Source organism: Rhinolophus hipposideros, assembly GCF_964194185.1.
Source record: "Rhinolophus hipposideros genome assembly, chromosome: 1".
NCBI classification, from domain to species: Eukaryota; Metazoa; Chordata; class Mammalia; order Chiroptera; family Rhinolophidae; genus Rhinolophus; species Rhinolophus hipposideros.
In genome coordinates this window covers 62,650,539-62,677,913 of record NC_138047.1, presented here as the reverse complement: position 1 = coordinate 62,677,913, position 27,375 = coordinate 62,650,539, and the positions used below count along the sequence as shown (strand labels likewise).

Below are 27,375 nucleotides of genomic sequence, written 5' to 3'. Positions count from 1 at the left end.
TAATGACAAAAGGTATATGTAATAGAAAAAAGTTCCTCTTGTCTCTTTCAATATCTCCTATGCAGAATTGGTTAGGAAAGGTATAATATTTTCAGTGATATTAGGAATGGGGAATAAGGCTACAAAATTGTACATAATCTCCACCTTTACAACCTGAGGCCTATTCAATTCTCATTGTAGATTTAAAGTAAAAGAACCATAGAGTGTGGAGTTGGGAATATTTTGAAAGAACCACAACAATGAGGGTAAGAGGGAAAGAAAGAGACTTGAAACAAAACCATTAATAAACTATTGTTCATACTATTTCCAAAACAAATTCTAGTAAAAACTTAAAAATTTAATTAAAATTTTCAAATATAATGATATGCAGTTTCCATGGGGCTTTACATTTTCCTAAATGTGGGCAGCATGCTTGCCCAATTTTCACAACAGCCTGAAAACACATTAGAAATCTGAGACTCCTTTTTCATGTTGGTAGCAATATAGATATCTAAATCAGTCTATTAAAAATACCTTGATTTGTAGGTTACTTGTTTAAGTATGCAAATATACAGATCAAGATGATTTCTCCATAGTTTTCTTTGTGGGCCATAGTATATTGACTCTATATTGTGAGACTAATGAAAAGAATAATTTTACAGAGATATTGTACTCTAGTTAGTAAATTTGTTTTTCACAGGGACATGGTTAGCAACTCTGAAAGTATTTTATGTTATTGAAGGTTTGAGGAAATAAGTAAATATATGGTAGGAGAAAGGAGATGCATTATTTTTTGAATGAGAACATCTAGCACACAGATCTTGGTTTCTAAATACCATTCTTCAATAAAAGAAATCTGCATTCCTGAATGGCTGAGTCAAGGGCTGCATCATAAAAAGTATCAGATGAGCCTGGAACACCTTGTGGTACCAGAAAAAAAGAAGTGTTCTAAAAGTGATGGTGAATGAAGAAAGGACACAGGAGCCAAATTGAAGATTGGCCATATGGCCAAATCTGGACATTTTGAGCAACAAAATAAATATCAGTTGTAATGGATTATAACTCATAGGTTAAAACAAATATCCATGAGTACATGATGATATAAATAAATCACTGAATAAGTTCATAAGTGGAGGAGAAAGGAAAGCTCTTTCTTACTGAAGAATTTTACTAAAAAAAATGTAGAAGTAATGATAAAATAGAAAATCATTATCTAGCAAACAACACAGTGACAACTGTTTCAAGCAAGAAAATTTGTGGTTGAAAGTATGATGAAAAATTGGTCATTTGCACAGATGGATTTAATTGATATTTTTAGAGCATTTTATTCCAAAGCAGCAGAATATACATTCTTTTCAAGTCCACGTAGAACATTTCCCAAGATAGACAACATATTAGGCCACAAAAAAAGTCTCAATAAATTTGAGAACACTGAAATCATATCAAGCATCTTCTCTGACCACAATGGCATGAAACTAGAAATCAATTGCAGGAAAAAAAAAACCGAAAAACACACAAACACATGGAGGCTAAATAATGTGCAACTAAACAATAAGTGGTTTAATAATGAGATCAAGAAAGAAATCAAAAGATACCTTGAGACAAATGAAAATGAAAACTCAACGACCCCAAATCTATGGGACACACCGAAAGCAGTCCTAACAGAGAAATTCATGGCAATGCAGGTCTACCTAAAGAAACAAGAAAAATATCAAGTAAATAATCTAACTTTACACATAAGGGAACTGAAAAAAGAACCGCAAACAAAGCCCAGAGAGAGTACAAGGAAGGAAATAATAAAGATCAGAGTGGAAATAAATGAAAGAAGCTAAAAAATAATAATAAAAGTACAAAAGATCAATGAAACCAAGAGCTGGTTCTTTGAAAACATAAACAAAATTGATTAGCCTTGAACTGGACTTATCAAGAAAAAAAGAGAAAGGACTCAAATAAATAAAATCAGAAATGAAAGAGGAGACCTGATAACAAACACCACAGAAATACAAAATAATTTAAGAAAGTACTACAAGCAGCTACACACAAACAAAAAGGACAATCTGAAACAAATGTATGAATTCCTAGAAGCACACAATCTTCCAAGGCTGAATCAAATAGAAAAAGAAAATCTGAACCAACCAATTGTTATTAATGAAATCAAATCAGTAATCAACAAGCTCCCAACAAACAAAAGTCCTGGACCAATGTCCTCACAGGTCAATTTTACCAAACATTCAAACAAGAGTTAATACCTATTCTTCTCAAGCTATCCCCAAAAACTCAAGATTGGGGTAGGCTCCCAAGCTCATTCTATGAGGTACCATTATCCTGATTCCAAAACTAGACAAAGATTTTACAGAAAAGGAAAACTATAATCTAATATCCCTGATGAACCTAGATGCAAAAAGCCTCAGCAAAATATTAGCAAACCAAATTCAACAATACATTAAAAAATCATACCCCATGATCAAGTGATATTTATTCCTGGTATGCAAGGCTGGTTCAATATCCACAAATCAATTCATGTGATACACCACATAAACAAAATGGAATATAAAAATCATATAACCATATCAATGGATGCAGAAAAAGTGTTTGACAAAATCCAGCATCCATTTATATAAAAACTCACAGTGAAGTGGGAATAGAAGGAACATAGCTCAACATAATAAAGACCATATATGACAAACCCACAGCTAATATCGTACTCAATATGCTTTTCAATAACATATTGAAAAGCTAAAAGTATTCTCCTTAAGATCAGGAACAAGAGAAGGATGTCCACTTTTACCACTTTTATTCAACATAGGCCTAGCCACAGCATTCCAACAAGAAATAAAAGGCATTCAAATGGGAAACGAAGAAGTAAAATTGTCATTATTTGCTGATGACATGATACTGTATAGAGAGAACCCCAAAGATTCCACAAAAAAAAATTATTAGAACTGATAAATGCTTTTAGTAATGTAGCAGAATCCAAAATTAATATTCAAAAATTGGTTGTATTTTTATACACCAATAAAAAGCTATCAGAAAGAGAAATTAAGAAAATAATCCCATTTACAATTGCATCACAAAGAAATACCTAGGAATAAATTTAACAAAGGAAGTAAAGACCTGTACTAAAAAAAATTATAAGACTTTGAAGAAAGAAATTAAGAAGATACAAATAAATGGAATAATATACCATGCTCATGGATAGGAAGAATGAATACAGTTAAAATGTCCATACTACCCAAAGCAATCTATAGATTCAACGCAATCCCCATCAAAATACTAATGACATTTTTCACAAAACTAGAACAAATATCCTAAAATTTATATGGAACCATAGAAGACCTCAAATAGCAATGGCAAACTTAAGAAAGAACAAAGCTGGAGGTATCATGCTACCTGATATTAATCCCATTTACAATTGCATCACAAAGAAATACCTAGGAATAAATTTAACAAAGGAAGTAAAGACCTGTAAATTATACTGCAAATCCATAGTAATCAAAACAGCATGGTAGTGGCAGAGAAACAGACACACAGATCAATGCAACAGAATAGAGAGCCCAAAATATTTATGAACCCATGCCTGTATGGTCATTTAATCTATGACAAAGGAAGCAAGAACATAAATTGGGGTAAAGACAGTGTTTTCAATAAATAATGCTGGGAAAATTGGACAGATAAATGCAAAAAAAATGAAACCTTCTTATTGCATATACAAGAACAAACTCAAAATGGATTAAAAACTTAAATGTAAGGCCCGAAACCATAAGACTACTAGAAGAAAACACGGGTAGTAAACTCTCAGATATTAACCTTAGTAATATTTTCGCTGATATATCTCCTCGGGCAAGGGAAACAAAAGAAAAAATAAACAAATGGGACAACAAACTAAAAACTTTTGCACAGCAAAGGAAACCATCAACAAAACAAAAAGACATCCTCCTGAATTAAAGAAGATATTTGCCAATGATACACCTGATAAGGGGTTAATATTCACAATCTATGAAAAACTCATACAACTCAACACCAAAAAAAAGAAAATAAAAGAAAAAAAACAATCAATTAACAAATAGGCAGAGGAGCTAAATAGGCATTTCTCTAAAGAGGATATACAAATGGCCAACAGACATATGAAAAGATGCTCAACATCACCAATCATCAGTGAAATGCAAATAAAAACTACAGCAAGATATCACCTGACACCTGTCAGAATGGCCATTATCAATAAATCAATAAACAACAAGTGCTGGTGAGGATGTGGAGGAAAGGGAACACTCATGCACTCTTGGTGGAATTGCAAATAGGTGCAGCCACTATGGAAAACAGTATGGAGGTCACTCAAAAACTTTAAAATAGAACTACCTTATGACCCAGCAATTCCACTCCTAGGTATTTATTCAAAGAAATCCCAAACACTACTTTGAAAAGACACATGCATCCCTATGTTCACTGCAGAGCTACGTATTTACAATAGCCAAAAAATGGAAACTGAAATGCCCATCAACAGACAACTGGATAAAGAAATTGTGGTACATATATACAATGGAATACTACTCTGCCATAAAAAGAATAAAATCTTACCATTTGCAACAACATGGATGGACACAGAGGATATTATGTAAATGAAATAAGTCAGACTGACAAAGACAAATGCGGAATGTAAACAACAAAGTAAGTGAACAAACAAAACAGAAACAGACTCATAGATACAGAGAACAAACTGATGGTTACTAGATGTGAGGGAGCTTGGGGGGCTGAATAAGAAAAGTTAAGGGATTAAGAACTTCAAATTGTTGTTACAAAAGAGTCACGGGGATGTAAAATACAGTATGGGAATACAGTCAATAATATTGTAAAATCTACGCACTATGTATAGTGTCAGACGGGTACTAGGCTTATCGGGGGGAATCACTTCATAAATTATATAAATGTCTAACCACTGCATTCTACACCTGAAACTAATATAACATAATATTGAATATCAACTATATTTTAAAAAATCGTCACAGGGATATAATATACAACATAGGGAATATAGTCAATAATATTTTAGTAACTATATACAGTGTTACATGGGTAATATGCTTGTTGGGGTTATCACTTTGTGAGGTATATAAATATCTAAGCATTTAAAAAAAAAGAAAAAAGAAAAAGCTGGTCATTTACATAGTCTCAAAGTATCTCCCCACAAGATGCTTACTAATTACAAAAAGGAAACTAAGAACTTAATAGTGGAGAAACCTAGCAGACCTCAGGTGAAGAATGGAAGCTAACATCATTAGTAGACAGTTTGACATCATGTGCTTCCTGATATGATGGACTGAGGAAGGCATAGGGTCATTCTATGGGACTTTTGCCAAAAATGCATAACCTGAAATTAAACATCAGAAAACCAAAATTGGGAGATATTCTCCAAAATAATTGGTCACTACTCTTCAAAAGTGTCAAGATTATATAAGACAAAGAAAGACTGAGGAACTGTCTCAAATGGGAGTAAACTGATAGACAAAACAACTAAAAATATGCGTGAATCCTATTATAGCCAGAAAAAGGACATCGGTGGTACAACTGAAGAAACTTGAATAATATCTATAGATCAGTTAATAGCATATCAAAATTAATTTCCTGGTTTTGATAACATCTAGAAAAGGTTACATAGGCATTCTTTGAACTATTTTTGGAAAGTTTATGTGTAAAATTATTTCAAAATAAAATACAAATTTTAAAATGTCCTGTGGTATTGAATGGTGATCCTTTTCAATATAATTCTCAGTAATAGCTAACATTTGCACCATGAAATGCTTTCTGCTACATTACCTCACGTGGCCATTATCACATTTTACAAAATATTTTAAGTGCCTTGTCACTGCAGTGAATCTCAGAACTGACTTTCAAATCCACAGTGTTTGAACCAAGAACTAATATGATATTTGCCAAATCAGCTGCTTATCCGGTTTTACATTTCTACAAATGGTATATGGGGGTGGAAATAGGAAGGAAGAGTTAATAATAGGTATGCAGTAGTCCCCCTTTACCCTCAGGGATATGTTCCAAGACCCCCAGTGGATGCCTGAAACACCAGACAATACCAAACCCTATATATATTATGTTTTTCCAACACATACATACCTATGATAACGTTTAAAAATTAGGCAGTGTAAAACAATAACTAATAATAAAATAGAACAATTATAACAATACATAGTTATGCATATGAAGTTATGTAAATGTGGACTCTCTCTTTGATAACAGATCTGGTAACCGAGACAGCTACCAGGTGACTGAATGGGCGGGTGGCACACACAGCTTGGATACACTGAACAAAGATAGGATTTATGTTTTGGGCAAGATTGCATCAGGCCACTTAGAACAGCAGGCAATTTAAAACTTACGAATTATTTCTGGAATTTTCCGTTTAATATTTTCAGACTGAAGTTGACCACGGGTAACTAAACCCTTGGAAAGCTAAATCACAGATAAGGGGAGGACTACTGTACAACAGTTCGTTCAAGGAATTTGGGATAGTTAAAGTAGATTATTTAATGCATGGATTCACCCCAAGTGAACAAAAACAATAAGCAATGTAGTATATCCTGGAAATGCGTAACTGAAGAAGAAAGAGAGCCAGATAAACACCATGAACAACAAAAATATGAAGGGCTATGGGAAGAAAACAAGAAACTGATATGGCAAGTTTCTAGGGTGAAAAAGCGATAAAACAAAAGAAAATGAAGGGAATCAAATTGAAAGAAAGAGAAAAGAAGGGAAAAAGTGGCTTGAAAAAGGACAGAAGCCAACACATTGAACTTCAAAGAAGGGCCTATCATTTTGAATTAGAAAAAAAGTGAACGGGGCTGTGGACGTGGTGGCTAACTCATAGCTGTTACCTGTTCAATACAGTTTCAAGGCCATCAGAATTAAGAACATGAAGCAGCTGAAACTTCTAAGGGAATTTAAGGTGGATTCTACTGAGATGGCATTGCAGACACCCAGAGGCACTGGAAGTTGTCATCACAGGACAGGCTTTGGTCTTCTGGTTGACTACGTACTCTGGCCAGTGCCTTCCTTAGACCAAGAAGCAAGTGTAGTAGATTCATAGCAAAAGTCTAGATAAAACCACCAGCTCCAAGACCCCAGTAAGTACTTAATCCGCTCCAAATCTCTCTTGGGACCCCTGCCTATCATCACTGCTCTCTTTAGTCTGGTTTCCACACAGCCAAGAGGGTGTGAACAGACTCCAGGAGTCTTGGTGATTTCAAGATAACAGTTAAGCTGAAATACAGCCTACTGACTTAATATAAACAAGTGAAAAAGTCACAGAACAGTAATTGGCAATTAATAGCTGAAGAGACTAGTTTCCATTACTTATTTTTGTAGTCATAATCTGAATACAATATTTAAAATCAAACAAAAAATTATCAGAAGAAATGAGAGAGAACAAAACGGTTATTTTCTCTACGTTTCATTTTACATGGAAGAATGTACCAAACTAGCCATTAATGAACTAAAAAATAAACAATTATAAACTAAAAACAGTCACTAATTATGAAAAACTAATCAACTTAAAATTAGTCTATGAAAGCATTATTTTTAATAAATAATAAATTGCAAGACATTTAATATCAGGCCTGATTTAGTCAAAACTTTGAAGAGAATAAGGCAAGATAACAAAGTAATTGATCAACCCAGAATACCAAGTTTTGTACTAACCCTTATAAATACCATTCACTATTGGAAAACAAAAAATTCAGCTGTGCTTGAATATTAGAAAAGTGTTAAACAAACCTAGTATTAATAAAAGGCATACTGGAGTCTGCAGGAAGAAACATTTGTGTGGGACTACAAACATAAAGATTCAAAAATCTGAGAGGCAAAATTACATCAGATGGTTTCAATGGGGAAACAATTCATTAATTGTTAGTGCAAAAGTAACGGCGGTTTTTGCATTGTTAAAATTTGCAACTTAAAAGAAAATAAAGTCTTTAAAAAGAAAAAAAATTTGCCATTTGATATTGGAATACATTCTTAAATAAATGCGGTTATGTTATATATCATTTTAATGCTCATTTCTCGCTTCATTTTTTTTTTGCTAATGACTTACTACTTGCTGTTGATTTTATATTTTAAACTACGGACATGATGTTAGACAAAAAGCAAATTCAAGCGATTTTCTTATTTGAGTTCAAAATATGTTATAAAACAGCAGAGACAATTCGTAACATCAACAACACATTTGGCCCAGGAACTGCTAACGACCATACAGTGCAGTGGTTGTTCAAGAAGTGTGGCAAAGGAGACAAGAGCCTTGAAGACAGGAGTGCAGTGGCCGGCCATGGGAAGTTGACAACGACCAATTGAGAGCAATCATCGAAGCTGATCCTCTTACAACTAAATGAGAAGTTGCCGAAGAGCTCAATGTCAACTATTCTATGGTCGTTCGGCATTTGAAGCAAATTGGAAAGGTGAAAAGGCCCGATAAGTGGGTGCCTCATCAGCTGACTGCAAATCAAAAAAAAAAAAAATCATCGTTTTGAAGTGTCGCCTTCTTTTATTCTACTCAGCAACAACGAACCATTTCTCAATCAGATTGGGACATGCGATGAAAAGCGGATTTTATACAACCGGTGATGACCAGCTCAGTGGTAGAACCGAAAAGAAGCTCCAAAGCACTTCCCAAAGCCAAACTTGCACCAAAGAAAAGGTCATGGTCAGTGTTTGGTGGTCTGCTGCCACTACAGCTGATCCACGACAGCTTTCTGACTCCCAGTGAAAACATGACATCTGAGAAGTATGCTCAGCAAATCGATGAGATGCACTGAAAACTGCAACGCCTACAGATGGCATTGGTCAACAGAAAGGGCCCAATTCTTCTCCACGACAATGCCCGACTGCACATCTCACAATCAACACTTCAAAAGTTGAACAAACTGGGCTACGAAGTTTTGCCTCATCCACCATATTCACCTGACCTCTTGCTAACCAACTACCACTTCTTCAAGCACCTCGACAACTTTTTGCAGGGAAAATGCTTCCACAACCAGTAGGATGCAAAAAAGGCTTTCCAAGTGTTCATCGAATCCCGAAGCACGGATTTTTTACATTACAGTAATAAACAAACTTATTTCTTGTTGGCAAAAATGTGTTGATTGTAATGGTTCCTATTTTGATTAATAAAGATGTGTTTGAGCCTAGTTATTAGGTTGGTGCGTAAGTAATTGCAGTTTAAAAGGTAAAAATAATTGCAAAAACCGAAATTACTTTTGCACCAACCTAATAAATTATACAATAATGAAAGTTTTTATGATATCATGCCACACAAATTCTGTTTTGGGAAAAAGAAATTCCAGAAAAAAATTTCAAATAAGCTATCAAACACTAGTTAGGGGCCACTCATCCACCACAAACAAAAAGTGCTGCATTCATAGACCTGCAGAGGTGAATGCATCATTTAATAGGAGTTGGGACTACCAGGTTAATAATTTTTCCAAAAGCTGACAAACGTTCTATGGCTGAATTGTTTGTTACAGTTCTTAACAGTCAAAAAATAACTATGCTTCCTTGCCTCTGATTAAAATCAATTACAGCACCAAATACAGTCTCTCAGAAAGCAGGCAGGTAAACTGTTTCCTGTATGAACTCACTCTAAAGAGAATTCTCTGGAAATGTAACAATGGAATAACAGGAAGTCGCAAGGTAAAAGAACTACCAAATTGAGCAAAACAGCTAATACTTTTGTTTCAAATCAAAGGTCTGATTTAAGACAAAAATTTATCCTGGTTCATTGGAAATAGCATGCCAGAAGCCTTCTATGCCTGCCTTCAAGTCTGTAAACACAGTCCTCATTATCTTGGTTACAATTTATGAGTCAACACTGGTATCAGGAATCAATCTCCAATCTCTTAAGCAGTCACAGGATGTGTTCCCTGACAACCCTGACAAACAGCAGCACCAGCTGTAATTCAGCATATTCCAGACAACTAGGAAATATCACCAGCAATTTTAGTGAATTCCACCTTAACATCACACATGTATTTATTCCTTCTCTCCCTCTCCCTCTCCTTCTTCTCCCTCTCCCTCTCCTTCTCCCTCTGTCTCCCCCTCTCTCCCTCTGTCCCTCTCTCCCTCCCCTCCCTTCTCCCACCTCCATTCCCACCCCCTCCAGGCTCATGGTAATATGACCTTTACATATCATTTATTCTTTCTGAATTATTATTTCACATTAATAATACAGCTCATAAATGATATACACGAATTGCTTGGCATTTCCACAAAATAATTCAATATAATTTTATTTCACTCAATGGCTCTAAGACATTAAGAAAATCTTTATTACCTCAAACAAACAGAAAACAGTAAAAAGATCCCACTACTATTACTGCTATGCATTTGCTCAGTATTATTCGCTAAACACATAAGGACTAACCCTCACAAACCACTAGTGTCCTGTTCCTGCTTGAAAATAAATACATTAGAAGCACAGTCCCAGATGTGATACCACTGAGCCACATGCAACAGTCTCAAAGAAGTCTAAGCACTTAGTATTCTTTCTTTGGAGATATAGAAGTAACCCCATTTTTTTCTGAGGTTGCATCCTACACTTCAGAACTGCCTGCAAACGTATGTGGAACAGCATGCTGTGGTATCCCGTCGCTCAGTGGCACACAGGTCTCACCTTGCTCCTGATAAAGAGTCCGTCTCCACCAGCTGAGCCATGGGCAGCACAGCAAATGTGCCCTATTCGTCCTCCCCCGCTTCAGAAAGGAGCCCCTCACAGCCTTCAAGTCCCAGGTCAGGGCTTCTGTCAGGGAAGCTAAGGATACTCCTCGGAATGTTCCACAAATTAAACAGCAGAGGATGGGACCGCAAACAGTGAGATAATAAAAGCACTGCCCAGAAAGAATTCTCCGTTTCTCAGCTTTACACAGCAGTTACCATGAGCCAAAGCCTCTTCCCCCGCCTCCATTCTCTCACTCACCTTCAATGATTATTTGACTCAAAGCAGTGCTTTTAAGCTCTTTAGAGATTAAGCAGCTTTTTAAATTCTTGTTTTTGTTTTCTGCATGAAATATCTTAACTGTTAAATAACATCAGGCTTCCTTATTCTTTGTTTTTCAGGACTATGAACAGCATAAAATAAGAGAACAATGTGCAATGAAGACTGAATTGAATGAAAATCTACAGTGTATTGATAACGTTCATATTAAGTGGGTTGGGCATAATTAATATTATTACAAGGAATTAGCCTAAAATCTGCCAAAACCACAAAGCATTACAAATTACACCTTGATTTTAATCTGGTATATTTTCCAGCTGCCTTCAGGGTTAATCTAGGCTTAGTAAACATGCTTTTTAAAATGTTAGTTACAGATACACTTGCTCTTTCCTCAGCCATAATTCCTCACCTAAACAATAGAACACAAAAAATCATGAGTGACTCTTTTTCAGCTTTGCCAGATAGTACTTAACAAGTACCTTTCTAGTTGTAGAGTGGAGGAAATAATTCATTATGTGCACTGGATGCCTTTGAGTTTAATTTTAATTTTATTTGCAAAATTTTTTTAATTTTTACTTTTCAATTTTAATTGATTTTTTAATTTTTATTTTTTTTAATGTTAAACATTTTCAATTTAATTTTAAAAATTGTTTTTAATTTTTAAATTGGGTTTAATTTAGCTTTTGAGTTTTCCTGGGGAAAGGTGACTAGGGCAGTGGGGTAGAAAAAACAATCATCAAAAAGCAAGAGCCTGGTCTTGTCCTGACTGTATTCTGGGGCAAATCTCCTGAATCACTTTGGACTCGTTTTCCATATTAAAGATTGAACTAAGATGGTTATAGCTATTTTCTAAGTAGACTTTTGTTCTGATGTCCAATAAATTCATTCTAAGGGGAATGTAGCATATAACCTTCAATTTGTTAATTGTGGAGAGGCCTTGTGTAGATAATGAATGTGAAAGAATGCCCAAAACATTTTTTAATTGTGTAATTTCAATCTTCTCCTGAAATCTAAATTTTTACCAAATTTATAGTAAAAGAAAAGTTACACATTTCAATATCACCTCCTTTCTCCCCTTCTCCTGCAGAGGTAGTATTGCCCCGATTTGCCAAAGAAAGGAGAAGCAGGGGTTCTCTCTCTTTCACTCTTGGAAAATATCAAGTTGGCTTTGATTTGCTAGACAAGAATTTTATCTGTACAGCACTTTTATACTCGCAATATCTGAGAGCTGAATATAAGCAGTATTTTTAAAATACATTAACAATCCAAGGACTTGACAAACGCAAGAAGAAAGATGAGAGAAAAGAATTTTAAGAAAATGATCCAGTGATTTAAGTGATTCCAAAGCAATTCACCTCAAATTTGAAAATGTTACCAGGGTTTTTGAGACAGCCCTGGATGACTCACTCTTGCTGAATGGGCTCTTTCCTTAATCTGACCTGGAAGTGCCAACCCAAGTGCAGAAGGAGGCCAGAGGAGAAACAGGAAGTACTCATCATCATACAGACAGCTGTTAAGGAAGTGGTATATCTTATAACAGAGAATCAAATCTATGCGTTTAATGCCTTAATCGTGGCATTTATTTGAACACAAGAAATATCTAGTTACATTGAATGAAAACTTCTGCAAGCCATTTCATTAAAAATATGGCTGTCATCAGAAAACTAGTAACTTCATACTCAAAGGAACTATTCTTAGTATGTCTTCAAGCTATATTTGTACACTGTACTAACAGAGCTGAGATTTTTACTGCTTTTCTTCCTGCATAGTCAATATATAGTGCAGGGAACTGGAGGGTGTTCTCTCCCATGCATCATGAACACCAGTTGTCATCTAAGAATAGATACTGTTTGCATTTGTATTACTGAAACAGCAGAAAGTATATGCCTTTTTCCAATTTCCCAGATGACTGTAAAATATGCAGTTAAAACTCTGTCTTTTATCTTCAATAGCTAATTTCTCAATAGGGATATTCTTGGCACTTGGGGAGGGAAAATTCGTTGTAATAAGGGACCATCACACACATTACAAGATGTAAGACATTCTTCATCGCTGGAGATTAAATGCCAGTAGCTTCACCCAATCATTGTGATGACCAAAAACAACCTGATGAATTTTTAAATGCCTCCTAAGGAATAGTGCATCCATGAACGCAAACCCACAGCGGATGAAAACCAGTCCATTGGCACATGAAACTTGTCAAGGTAAGGATGAGCTAAACTTTATCATGTAATCTATATGGCTTCCACATCCTCACTCCTCTATAAAATCAAACATCCATTTTTTGAGCCCTGCCAATACATACACATAGCCACATTCTTATCAAAATGGCTCAAAAGGAACACATTACCATTTATCAACAGAGACTTTTTCAAGACTGGAACAATCTTAGAAAGTATACAGATAAGGAGACTAAAGTCCAGAAAAACTAAGTGATTTGCCTGAGTTCACAGATGCTAATTAATACCAGAAGAAGAATCAGAGCACACATCCTCCTAGCTGTTTTCTCTTTCCACTCTTCTCCAACCATAGAATGAAAGTAGAGAAGGACCTTTCAAAACATCTCTCAAGCTACTGTTTAAATATGAAATTTTACCTGTAGTGAGCCAGCAAGCAGACTTTCTTACTCTTGAAACTCGTTTTTCCTGATACTTTTGTCCTGAAAAATATTTTCATACACTACTAAGAACTTTAGAAAAGTTAATATGTACCTATTGACAAGATGCCTTTTAAAAATCCAAGTTAATATTTTTTCAAATGGAAAAGAAACCCTCAACTCTTCTCTAGTGAATCTGGATGCTGTTTTCAAAGAGGATAAATTCTTAAAATGAAAATATCCTCTGATCAAAAACCAAATACAACAGTAAATTAAATTTAATGATGAACAAAGGTTGATCAACACAACATTGCTTGCTCGCTTTTTAAAGTAATGGTATACAATCAATAAATACCTTAAACACATTCCCAGGGGAAAAATTTATATCACTTCCATTTTTACCAAAAAATCTTTTTATCATTAGTATTAGTTTCACATTGATTAGATTGTCAATATCTTGCCTACATGTGCTTTTCAAAATATCTCAATTAGTAAAATATTGAGTAGAGGTTTTTATGCATTTTAAATTCCTAATCTTACAGCTGTCAGGCATCTGAATTATTATCATTAAAATGTTTCAAATTGAACACAACTTAGATATTCAGGGCTCAGGGCTACTCACAAAGAATGGTAAGTTTTTCTCTTGTAGTTTTAGAAGAAAGTACAGGATCTAACTACTCAGTGTCCTATATATAAACTAATTGACATCTGTGGGACTATGTACTATGTACCCTTGTACTATGAGCAGGCGGCATAGAAAAATAGGAAACAAACAAACAAAAAAATAGAGGTCATAACTAATAACAAAACCAGTCACACAACACAGGACAGCATTCTGTGGGGAATCAAAATCTTTAGTCAATACAATACACATGTACTTTTTTTTTTAATTAAAGTTTATTGGGGTGACAATGGCTAGTCAGGTTACATATGTTTCAAGGGTACAATTCTGTAATACATCATCTATATGTCACATTGTGTGTTCACCACCCAGAGTCCATTCTCCTTCCATCACCATATATTTTGATCCCATTTACCCTCTTCTACTACCTCCCTCCCCCATTACCCTCTGGTGACCACTAAACTATTGTCTATGTCTGTCAGTTTTTGTTTCTTTGTTTGTTTGTTTGTTTTGTTCCTTTGTTGTTTTCAGTTTCATATACCACATATCAGTAAAATCATATGGTTCTCGACTTTTTCTGCCTCGCTTATTTTGCTTAGATCTCAAGATCCATCCAATAATATGCACTTTTAACCACTCATAAATAATTTAATATACCCTTACCTTGCTTTTCACTATTTCCAAATGCCCCTTTTGATCATGTAATTGTCCTTAATCACCTGGAGATTGGGCCCTGGTAGGGCTCAGTAATTTGCCTTTCTCACAAGTTCCCAAGTAAAGATGATGCTGCTGGTTCTGGGACCACACACTGAAAAATCCTACTTCCAAACATTTTAGTACCTTTTTTTGACAGCTACCAATAATCAGAAGTACATTTTGTTTTTCACTTTTACCCAGTGTTCAAGATGTACATACACAAGAAAACAGAAATTAAAACATATGAAACAATTATTATTTTTACTACATATAATGAACCCTGATTTATTTCTATTGCACTCTGTGCTATTTTATTCCTTTTCACTGAAAAGCATTGATCATGAACCATTAATTTGATTTCACGATCCCTGATAGATCGAGACTTACAGTTTGAAAAATAGTGCCCAGGACTCTCATGTTCATCATTTAATTTAATAATAATAACTGTTGACAGGTATTGACACTTACCAGGGGCCAGATACTCTTCCAGTCTCTGTACAGGCATTATTCACTTCATGAATTAAGAACTCATAATAATGCTATGGAGTAGGTTTTATTAAATGCCCAATTCACAGAGAGGAAATCTGTGGTTCAAAGTTCATGCAACTTGGTTAAGGTCACAGGTTTGTATATATCAGAGCCAGGATAGAAAACAGGTCTAATTCCAGAACATGATAGCAAAGATTGCCCTGTTGGAGTGAGATATTTTAATTTTGAATCCCAATCTACTGCTTAGTGGCTGTGTGATTTCAGTAAGTTCCTAAGCCTCTCGAAGTTTCAGTTTCCCCATCTATTAAAGAGAAGTAATAATAGGGCCTACTTACTTGGGAGCTGTGAGCATTAAAGGATATAACCCACCATAAGTGCTTGGCATAACTGGCACATAGTAAGGCTTCAATAATTGTTACTTATTATCAGACAGAGACTGAATTTTTAATTGCCACATCATCCACTACCTCCCTTCCCTTGGCTTGAAGTTCCCACTGCTGTCTCTGGAATTGCCTTTTCTCCTGATTCCTTGGCTTCCAACATTTGTTATCCTATGACCTTGCCTCTGCCCTTCTCTCATCCATCCTCCTCCAGCAGCTCTATCTGTTGTACAGGGGTTCTCAACACTCCTCACCCAGACAATTCCTTGTGTCTCCACCTGTCTCTAGGCACCAAAGACCAAAGCTCCCCTATCAAACCTGCTAATCGGAACCTAACACCATAGATACAGAAAAAGTATTCCATGATGAATGTGTAAGTTGTTACCAAAAAAAAAATGAAGTTTCTTTTTTTTTTTAAATGAAGTTTCTAATCAGCAAATCACAAATGTGAGAAGGCTGAAGCCTTCTGGAGACCCCATAGATGCCTTTATATAAAATCATCAACGTTGCACTTGACTATTTTACAATAACAATTAAACCATAATGGGATACAAAACATAAAATGGTACTCTGAAGGTGACACTCATGTAACTAAACCGTAGGTTTTTTAAAGCCTCTTTAGACTTCCATGGATGATCTTCTCTTGCTGGGAATTCTTTCACATAAGAAGTTTTAAAACCAGATATTCCCAGCACAATAAAACAATCAAAGACCACCCTTCAAGGAGAATGGAGAATCCTCTTCTTTAGGAATCTACAAACAGGAGTGTGATCCACTCCAATAATTCCTGGGATAAATGACTAAGAAAGACTGGCTTGGAAATCTCTTTCCCAATTGCTCCTTTCATTTCTTTGTGCCTAGTGAGTACTGCCACCGCCAACTCAACTTTTCTCCCCTTCTCATTTGCTATTCCCAACAAAATCATCCTTTCCTTCTTTCAACTTTTCCAAGTTAATTCTCTAGTCCTCAGACCAAGGATCACTTGTTCCTTTCTTATTTCTCTACTTCCATCAATCACTCACAGTATTCATGGGGCATGTGTCCCCATGTCTGTGAATTAAGTAATGGGGATAGATCACTGAAGCTCCATAGATTTTGTTTTCCGCTTACCTCTCCCTAGAAAATTAATAAAGTCTGGCCAGGCTGATCACTATAGGTTGATTCAGTTACTGACCTGTGGTAGCTGGAGCTCTTTTCTCATCAGAGAATCTTGATAGTGGAAACCCATCCCAGGAGTCCCAACACATCAGCATAAGAATTCTGTCATCTAAAAGAACCACAAGAGATCCCAGACAAGAAAAAGCTAAAGGAGTTCATCATCCTCAAACCAGTGTACAAGAAATGTTAAAGGACTTCTTTAAGAAGAAGAAAAATATCAAACATATAAATAATAAAATGGCACTAACCTATCAATAATTACCTTAAATGTAAATGGATTAAATGTTCCAATCAAAAGATATAGGGTGGCTGAATGGTTAAGAAAACAAGACCCATACATATGTTTCCTACAAGAGACCCACTTTAGATCGAAAGACACTCACAGACTGAAAGTAAAAGGATAGAAAAAGATATTTCATGCAAATGAAAACAAAATAAAGCTAGGGTAGCAATAATTATACCATACAAAATAGACTTCAAAACAAATGCTATAACAAGAGACAAAAAAGGACCCAGCAATCCAACTTCTGGGTATTTATCCAAAGAAACCCAAAACACTAATTTGAAAAGACATAAACATTCCTAGAGTGACTGCAGCATTATTTACAATAGTCAAGATATGGAAGCAACCTAAGTGTCCATCGATAGACAAATGGATAAAGAAGATGTGGTACATATACACCATGTTTCCCTGAAAATAAGACCTAGCCATACAATCATCTCTAATGCTTTTTTTGGAGCAAAAATTAATATAAAACCCAGTCTTATTTTACTATAAGACCGGGTCTTAATATAATATAATATAATATAATACAATACAATATAATATAATACAATACAATACAATACAATATAATATAATATAAATATAATAATATAATATAATATATTACCAGGTCTTATATAATATAAGACTGAGTCTTATATTAATTTTTGCTCCAAAAGAAGCATGAGAGCTGACAATCTGGCTAGGTCTTATTTTCAGGGAAAAATGGTACAATGCAATATTATTCAGCCATAAAAAAGTGTGAAATCTTGTGACTTGCAACGACACGGATGGACCTATGATGATAAGTGAAATAAGTCAAACAGAGAAAGACAAATATCATATGATTTCACTTATATGTGGAATCTAAAACACAAAATAAACACACAAAACAGAAACAAACTCATAGATACATAAAACATTTTTATGGTTACCAGATGGGAGGGGAGTTGGGGAAATGGGTGAAAAAGGGAAAGGGATTAAGATTTACAAATTGCCAGTTATAAAAACAGTCACAGGATAGAGAAGTTGTGGTATATATACACACTGGAATACTAATCTGCCATAAGAAAAGATGAAATAGTGCCATTTGTAACAACATGGATGGATCTTGAGATTCTTACGCTGAATGAAATAAGTCAGACAGAAAAAGTCGAGAACCATATGACTTTAGTGATATGTGGTATATGAAACTGAAAACAACAAAAGAACAAGACAAACAAATGAAGAAACAAAAACTCATAGACACAGACAATAGTTTAGTGGTTACCAAAGGGTAAGGGGGGAGGGAGGTGATAGGTGAGAGTAAAGGGGATCAAATATATGGTGATGGAGAGAGAACTGACTCCGGGTGGTGAACACACAACGTGAGATATAGATGATGTAATACAGAATTGTACATCTGAAACCTATGTAACTTTACTAACCATTGTCACCTTAATAAACTTTAATTTAAAAAAAACAGTCATGGGATGTAAATACAGCATAGAGAATATAGTCAATAATATTATAATAACTATGTGTGGTATTCGATGGCTACTAGATTTATCGGGGTGATGATTTCATAAGCTAGATAAATGTCTAATCACTATGTTGTATACCTGAAACTAATGTAACATCTAATGTCAACTATAATTGAAAAATAGAAAATTATTTTTAAAGAATAAAAATGTATACATATACAGTCATGGAAAATCTCCCTAAAATCAGGTTTGTGACACTGCACACAAAGGGAATCAGTAGAATATGTATAGTCTAATTGTGCCACTGATTAGCCGTACAACACAATGAAAGGCACTTACTTTCTCTTCACCTCATTTTTATGAACTGAAATAAAGAAAGAAAGAAAGAAACACCACAAGAGAGCTCCAAGGCTAGTTTGTAGAGATCATGTTGAGACCAGGGTGTATACCGTAGGTCAAATCCATGGAACATACAGATTATGATTCTAAAATTAATAACTGGAGAGAAAAGCACTGTGAGGAAGGTCACATAGTAAAAACAGCAGATTATTTGAATTCAAGTAGACCTGATTTTGTATCTCAACTCTGTATTCCTTACTAACTACATTACTTTGAGTAAAGTTATTTATCTCTCCGAGTCTAAATATTCCCATACAATGAGAATAATCATATCTGAATTAGATATAACATAGCTTACTTCTGGAATTATGAATTACTTCTAGCTACTTCTGGAATTACGAATAATATATGAAAAACAACTCATGGAGTGTTTAGTACTTAGTAAGTACTTAATTCATTAGAGTGATTATCATTATGAGAGTCTGTAGTACTCAGAGAAAATTTTCAGAACAAAATCAGAGTTATTTTCCCCTCTTGGGGAACCCGAAAAATTACTTTGTTTTTCTAAAACTCAATTTGACGAGCGGAAAACAGCCCTAATTACAGCTCCATGAGCCTCGATTTATTGATAGACTTCATTTGTAAGGAAAAAAAGGCTTTTTCTTATTTCTCAGAGATATTCCTAAAGTCACTCTACTATACATTTTTGATACACATATTAAAAAGAACTTATGTGTTTGGTCTTGTATCTACTTTCAAAATATCTCAGACATGATTTTCCTTCTAAGGATTTCAAGAAATGTAACATTTGGGGCAAGGCCATTTTATACATGAGGGAAGTGTGAAAACAATACCTAGAATGTTTCAAGGAACCACAAAAAATGATCTGGAAAAATTACTGGTTATAAAATACTAGCCTGAAACTACAAAATAGAAATTTATAAATATTTAACTACAAGTCTAAAAGAAGTAAAAAATATATATAAAATGAAGGTCATTCAACCTATTTTCATAATGAATTTTAATTAAATAGTATTGGTATGGTATGTCCACTAAAGGAAAGCTTTTAAAAGTTTGCAAATCATGTCATCAGAACACCATGACTTGATGCAATTGAGCATCAGGTTTAGTTCTGAGCTTCTTTGATGACAAGCCAAAATTTCTTAGTGTCTTTTTCCTTCTAATGAAAGAAACAACACCGGCTAATTAGAACAGACACACTTTTTAAAGCAGTAAAAACAAAGATGAATTTACTGAGATCTTTACATAAGGAATACTGAAATACATAACAAAAAGTGCCAAGATATTTTCCATGCAACCTATCACTTTTATATTGACTTTCAGTAAAAAATAGGTATATTAAAGCATAGTGCAATGAAGATAATGTAACAAAAAGGTGTTGTAATGTGATTAGGGTAGGCACATTTGAGGGCATGTTATTTGATAAAAACAGAGAGCATGGAAGGTTGCGAAAACCTAGTAGACTATTACTCTGAAATATCCATGCTGTTCTTCCAGCCTTCTGAGAGATACTATATTAGAGCGACTTGAGCTTAAGATCCCTGGCTAATGCCAGAAACACCAGCATGCATTCTTGATTGAAAAACATCCACGTGCTAAACAGCAGGTATGCAAATGACAAAGGTATCACTGCTCTGACAATGAAATGAGCCCACTTGTATTTTGACTCAAATGGAGTGAAACCCCACCTTATTATATACATTAGGCAGCAGAAATTGCTGTGGGAAAAGACAGCGTTTTTTTCAGAAAGATACCTCAGATTTGCCTAAGTACTCAAATGAGACAAAAAGAAGATCAATATATAAGAATAAGTAACATGAAAGAAGGTACTCCTCTGAATTTCTTCCTCTGTGTCCACCTCCATATTCTCCTTCAGTTAAATCCAATTTCCCCAAGCGCTAACATTCAAGATAATTATTAGTCAAAATTAGTATTTCTATTTTGTTTGAGTAATTAACATTACTGCCCATTTCACAGGCAACAGAATCTTCAAATTTAACTATATTGTTAGTCCTCATCACAGCCAAATCCAAGACCTCCCACTGGGATTACAGATTTTATAGTATTATATAAAAAAGCAACTGTGGAAAATGTCTATCTGTTATAACTGTTCCTATTATCTTTCATCTCAAGAATACTTTGTGATTTCCAAAAGAAACAGGTGATTTCAGAGTAGTTTTTTTGTTATGTTTTGATTTTGCTTTATAATTGCAAAAGCACAATGTTTCATCTATTGTAGGAATTAAATAGGCATGTGTGGACTGGTCTGGAAAGTGAATCATGTTTTGTAGCATTATTACTTTTGCAAAACGAACTGTGAGTTCAAATAGACATTTTTTAAATGGACCTTTGGGAAATAACTATCTGCATAAATTGGAGTCCACTAGTACTTTATTCATTCATGACTCTGCTTACTCATTTATTAAGGAAACATTAACAGATGTCTGCTATGTATTTTAGATACTGGGCTGGGCACTAGGGCACAGTGAGTCCCCCTTCGCCAATATACCCATTAAGCAACTCACAGTAGTTGGTTATGGGAGAGACACATAATTAATATTCAAAGTATGCTCAAAAACCATAGAAGCAGACATGATAAAATGATTAATTTTTCCTGCATGAAATTGGGTAAGTTCTACAAAAAGAAATTCCACTTGCAGTGGACCACCAAGAATCAAGAGGGACTTTCCAGGAAAAGGGAATTCCAGGAGAATGAAAATTGGTGAAATCAAAAGTGTGAACAGTGAGGGGAAGGGAGAGCTTTGAGGAGATTTGAGTCGCTAAAGAGTTTAGAGTTCATGTTTTAGGTCACCAGGATCCACCTTTAGAACAAGGGACTGACACAATTAGATCTGCACTTTATAAAAATTGATTGCAGCAATGTCACCGTAGAATGAAGATGCTATTTAAAAGCACACATGTACACAATAACCTCCAAAAACTTAACATTCTTTGACTCTTCATCACAATAATCATTTCACTTCCAAATGTGCTTTAGGTTAGATGCTGAAACCATCATGATCTTGTAAAGTGAGTTCACTTAGCTCCCATGGTGAGATTCAATCTGAGGCACCAACTCTTCACATGAAGAGCATGAACTTCACGGCTAAGTTGACTATTTACAATTTTATTTTTAAATAATTTTCTCTATTTAGGAGAATCTTAATCCTTCAACCATGGATTTAAGAATGAACAGGGTGGTTTGTTTTTTTTTTTTCTATTTTAAAGCTCTGCTGCGTTTTTCCTCAGTAATTTTATCAGTGTAGAATGGATACCTCAGGTTCTGGTTATCATCAACCTTCTTCACGCCCATGTGTGACAAATTAGGTGGTGGTCCTTTCTACTGGGCTTCAAGCTGAAACTCTCTCCACTAACCTCATCTTGTTTTTCCAAAGCATAACTTTACCAAAACTGATCCGTGACAGAAAGAAGGAATCGGTATTACTTAAGCTCAACTCATGGGAAAAGAACCCTTGACCAATGGCCAGAAAATACTGCAGAATAACTACAGATAACTGAGGTGATCCTATAGCACTGCAAACACTAAGAACAGGAACCAAATGCAAACACTAAGAACAGGAACCAAATGCAGCAGCTCCTCCTGCTTTCAGCCCTGAGAAACCAACCTGGGCACTGATAGAGCCAGAAAAAAAACATATTTCATTGGCCAGTAGGTCACAGCAAAACTACTCAGGGCACTGATTGTAAACATGAAGCAGGCTGCGGCCAAAACAGCAAAGTATTAAGACTCAAAGCACTTATTACCACCTGCTGCACATTCCTCACCCTTCCTGCCCCACCCCCCACTTCCTTTAACCTCCACCCTTCACCCTGGAGAATCCAAGATCACAAAGTTAATAATATCATGCCTGGATGAAAACTCTCAGAACTTGGGCCATTACTATCCTGAGCAAAACCTGAAAGGCTTTCACTGGGGATTTTAGCCAAGAACACTTTTCATTTTTATGCTTTGCTATTTGTTCTGCAGTGATTTTTTTAATTTTTTTTTTTTTTTTGAGAACTTAATTCTTCCCCACTTACTATCAGGTTTGTATTTTCAAAATGATTCAAATTCACAGCCCAAAGGAACATTACTGAGAAACCCTCTCAAATCCAAGTCCCTAAAATTAAATAATAAAACCAAATAACATAGTTGAAAGCCAAGGACAGACTGAGCTTCAACAGCCTCTTACATGTAAAAAGGATTATAGATTCTCTTTCCTTTTATAATGCTAGTTGCATATTCCTTACCCATACCTCAACTAAATTCCAGATCTGAAAAACTCAGGTTATCCCTTCTTCCCACTTAAAGGTCTTCCACCAAGTACATACCATACTTCCTCAGAGTGGTAGGAAACTTACTTATTTTAAAGTTTTGTCAATATCTTGGTTCTACAAGATGTTTAAGGTGAATTTTCTGACAACTTAGCAATGGTTCTAAAGAGAACAGATTTCTAGACTTGCTACCTGAAGATGAAGCACTCAGGGAAAGCAAAAAGGGAAACTGAATTATTGGGCTCTCTTAGAAGTCAAAATATCCCCAAAGAAGAGGAAGTACTAAGAAATTTAAGAGGGAGAAAGGGATGTTAACAAGTTTTATGTGGCTTTATATTTGTTTTCTGGCTTTACTAATATATTAATTCTGTTTGTTTTTTGTTTTATGATGCCCAGTTTAATACCAACATCCGTTCTTGCCCTTAAGGATTGGTTTTGCATTCTAACGAGAAGCAGGGGACAGATTGTTTGCATTTAATCCATCTGTCCATCTTCTTCTCAGTAATTGAGCAAAGCTCTTTACTGTAAATATACCTGGATTTTTTGTCTTAGTAGACACAGCTACACATATTGTTTTACTTATGGAAAAGAAAACCCTTTACAACTTTCATATTTCAAATACCCAACATGATTTATTTATTTCCTCTTTTTAGAAAGAGATGAAATGATGTCTTGCTAAGTTCAAAAAAAACAGAGTGACAAAGTAAACTATGATGGAAACTAATTACTTGGAGATATCTTTTAATTCAGATGAATTAAAATAGACTACAAGGGAGTCTGGTCTTCCCATTACTAGTTGATATTGAAAGCCTAAGGAACCCAGTGGAACATTATCTCCCCTCCTATTTGGGGACTCATAAAAGAAATCCAGTCTAAAATATTTTTTAAATGAGAACATATTACATATTTGTCCTCAAGAGAGGATGGATGCTTCCTCAAAAAGTTACCTTTTTCAAAACTTAGACAAAACCTTTTGGGTGGTTAAAATTCACCAAAGATTCCCTAATGCTTTGTGTTTGCAATAAAAGCGTTTATTACCGAAACCTACCTCTGAATGCCTGTTATCTAGGAAACTCAGAAGGCACTAACAGAAACGGGCAGGGAGGAATGGAGGCTGGACAGTAAGAGAGGGAACAGAATTGCACAGTTTTGTACTAATTCTATCTATTTGAACAATGCTAGCAGCTTGCGCCGTTTTTATCCTTAATAAAGGAGCATTGTTTCTCACCACACACGCGCGAGCGCGCGCGCGAGGACGTCCACACACACTCACACACACTGCACCAGCACGGGAATTCCTGCGGTCGCTCCTCGCCCCTCCAGCCCCCTTCCCTGTCGCACGCAGCTGTGCTCGCCACCCCGCGCGTCCTCCAGGCCGCGCCCCAGGCTTCCGCGGTGGCCCCGACCCACACCCCCGTGGCGGCGTCACCTACCCTGCTCCGAGCTCCGACAGACGCGGGACAGCGGCTGCTCCGGAGGAAAAGGCTCCCAGGACAAGCCGAAAGAAAAGAGCAGAAGAGTGTGGGACGGCTCCTCTACTTCCCACTACAAGGGGAAGTGTTGCGCCCCATGCACTTGGTGGCTCCGCAGCTGTCGGTGGTTTCGGAAGAAACACACCGCGGCCGAAAGAGCTGGGGTTGGGGTGGAAAGTTGTGGGCGTTCCCCCCCCACCCCCCCCGCCGCCCACGCCTCGATCCTCTCCTGTCCCCGCTGCAGCCTTGACAGCTACCCTGGCCTCCGAGACCCTGCGGGGCCCCGCCGGTTTCCACCCGGAGCTGGGCTGAGTTGCCACATGCACTTGAGAAATCCCTAGCAGTTGCGCGAAGAAGAGTCCCAGAAGTTAGAAAGAGTGATTGTGTGTGAATGAGTAAATATACAGTACAAGAGGCTGGAACAACTGAGCGCAGCCAACCCTCAGACGCAGCTCGGGGTTTCAGATTTCATTTGGCAACTGGCAGCTTCAGAAGACTCAAGCCGCACTACTGGGGAGGCCGGGAGTTGCCTCGCCCTCGCCCAACGCTTCATTGCTCGGTTATCTCGGTTCTCACCGCCGGGCGTCCTTCCCCTGGACGAACAGATAGAGCCCGCCCTTTCTCGGTCCCTCCGCAGCTGCCATCACTCATTTCATTTCATGTGTAGCACAGATACGTGTTGGTCACAGATCTGGGTCTGTGGGTGCAAGAAGGATGGAAAATACAGGTGTCCTGACCTCAAGGAGGTCCACATTTCTTAGGCAAACCCCCCAAACACTCTGGTTTTACTTTCTTCTCTCAGCTCTCTGTAAAATCTTATTTCTCCATCAGAATTACCTGGTTCATTAAACCTGGATTCCTGGAAATGCTTATTGAGATGGATGCCCTTTAGTTAGATCCTTCGAGAAATTCAAAGTATAATTACTTCCTTATCATGGTTTAAGAGCTGTCAGAATTACACAGTGTGAAGAAAAGAGGACAGAATAAGTAAACATTTTGATGATGCAGCACCCTCTCTTCATACCACCGCCAAAAAAAAAAAATCTAATTTCAAATCTAGATTTTACATATCGGTTACCTGGCATACCGTCTCAAATTGTTTCAAAAAACTTTATAAAGATCTCTGCTTTAGATTATTTAGAAATCATCACCAGATTTCTTTAAGACACAAAATAAGAGTGACCTCATTAGAGATCTCCAGTTATATGGAAGAAGAGCACCCATCTAAAGAAACACCAAAAATAAAAGTCTGTGTGGACACTGATATGTTTTTCTCTTTTATTCTCTTTCTCTGGTTTTTTGGAGTCTTTCTTCCTAGTGAACTGCTCCAGCCTTTAAAAAAAAAAATGTGTATGTAATGGCTTGCCAGGAGCAATATAGCTTATTTTCTAATTGGTGAGAATAAATGACCTTCACCCACTAACATGGCTTTATGTGTTCTAGCTGCACGCTGACAGGTAAATGCCAATGGGCAGTTTTAGATGAAAGCTGGAAGACAATGAAAATAACCAAAATGAAATTTGCACTCACTTGGTAGACTCAAAAGCCTTAGTAAGACAAGAGTGAGGAGATATGATTCAAGATAATGATTTGAAAAATACAAGGAACCTATCATGTCAGTATCTTAGTATCTAACAGTTATTATTACAAGCAATGTAGAGTCAAGACAATACAAAGTTGAACTCAAGGTAGTTGCTGGATAGTCCCCAATCCAAAAGATTAAGGCATGCCTCGGTGACCCTTGTATCTAAGGCCTTTTTCCTTCATGTCTCCTGATTCTGTCTCTTTCCCTTTCCACTTGACGTCACTTCATTGACCTGTGTGATGTATGTGATTATCTTAAACTAGAGTGTACAACTGAAGGATAAGATTGTCACTTGGGGATTAAGCAGAGGGGAGATACAGCTACCAATACAAGCCTCCTCTTCCCCTTCCACATCTCCAAAGAAAGAGAAGGGTCACTCTATTCCTTCGCTAGAAGCCCCTTAAAGATTTCGCAAAGATCTTTGTTATACAGGAGCATAACCTTAACTAGAAAAGCTTGGTTGTTCACAGGACTCAGACTACGTTATTCCTCTCTTATTTGTGGATTAATTGGGACTGGGAAACATCCCTCATACGTATTGTAGCAACTTTAAAGGAGAAATAAACTCTTAAACAAGAGACTTGAAAGATTCTAACCAAAGGATGATGTTGATGCTACTGATACAGACTCCAGGGAAGGTGGTCTCTGTCGTTCAGTTCACAGGGTCTCTGCTAAGACCTTGCCCAGAGCTGTTCTTAAAGCTGAAATTTATCAGTCAACTCACTTCTGAGTCAAGCGCGTGCTTCAGATGAACTCTACAAAATCCACAAATGATTCCAGGTTGAGGGCGAGTTTTCCAGGATTCTAAAGTCATAGACACTCTGAGAAGAAGGGTCTATGAAAGGTCCATATAAAAGGCAGGCAAGGGTTTGAGGACCCTCAGTTTTAAAAGGGGGATGTGTAATACCTCCAGGACCAGAGGGATTTCAGGGACCTACAAATGAAATAGGAAGAAGAGGAGGAGGAGGAGGAGGGAATAAAGGAGGGGAGAAAGATGATCATGGCCTCACTACACTTGGACAAATTGTTTGCGTATCAGTACTGCCAG

General features: G+C 36.3%; 1 protein-coding gene across 6 annotated transcripts in view; it reads right to left on the bottom strand.

Annotated features, from left to right (window-relative positions):
- Positions 1–27,375, bottom strand: part of ARHGAP24 (Rho GTPase activating protein 24) — a 702,316-nt gene that overhangs the window by 428,492 nt on the left and 246,449 nt on the right. Inside the window, exon 1 of one of the 6 annotated variants that reach the window (XM_081038617.1) lies at positions 24,704–25,307. The exons of 4 other annotated variants lie outside the window; for them this stretch is intronic. The gene's annotated coding sequence lies outside the window, so the exon portion shown is untranslated. Of the gene's footprint in view, positions 1–10,645; positions 10,779–24,703; positions 25,308–27,375 lie in introns of those variants that run through there. One more of the 6 variants, XM_081038619.1, reaches the window with a different exon arrangement.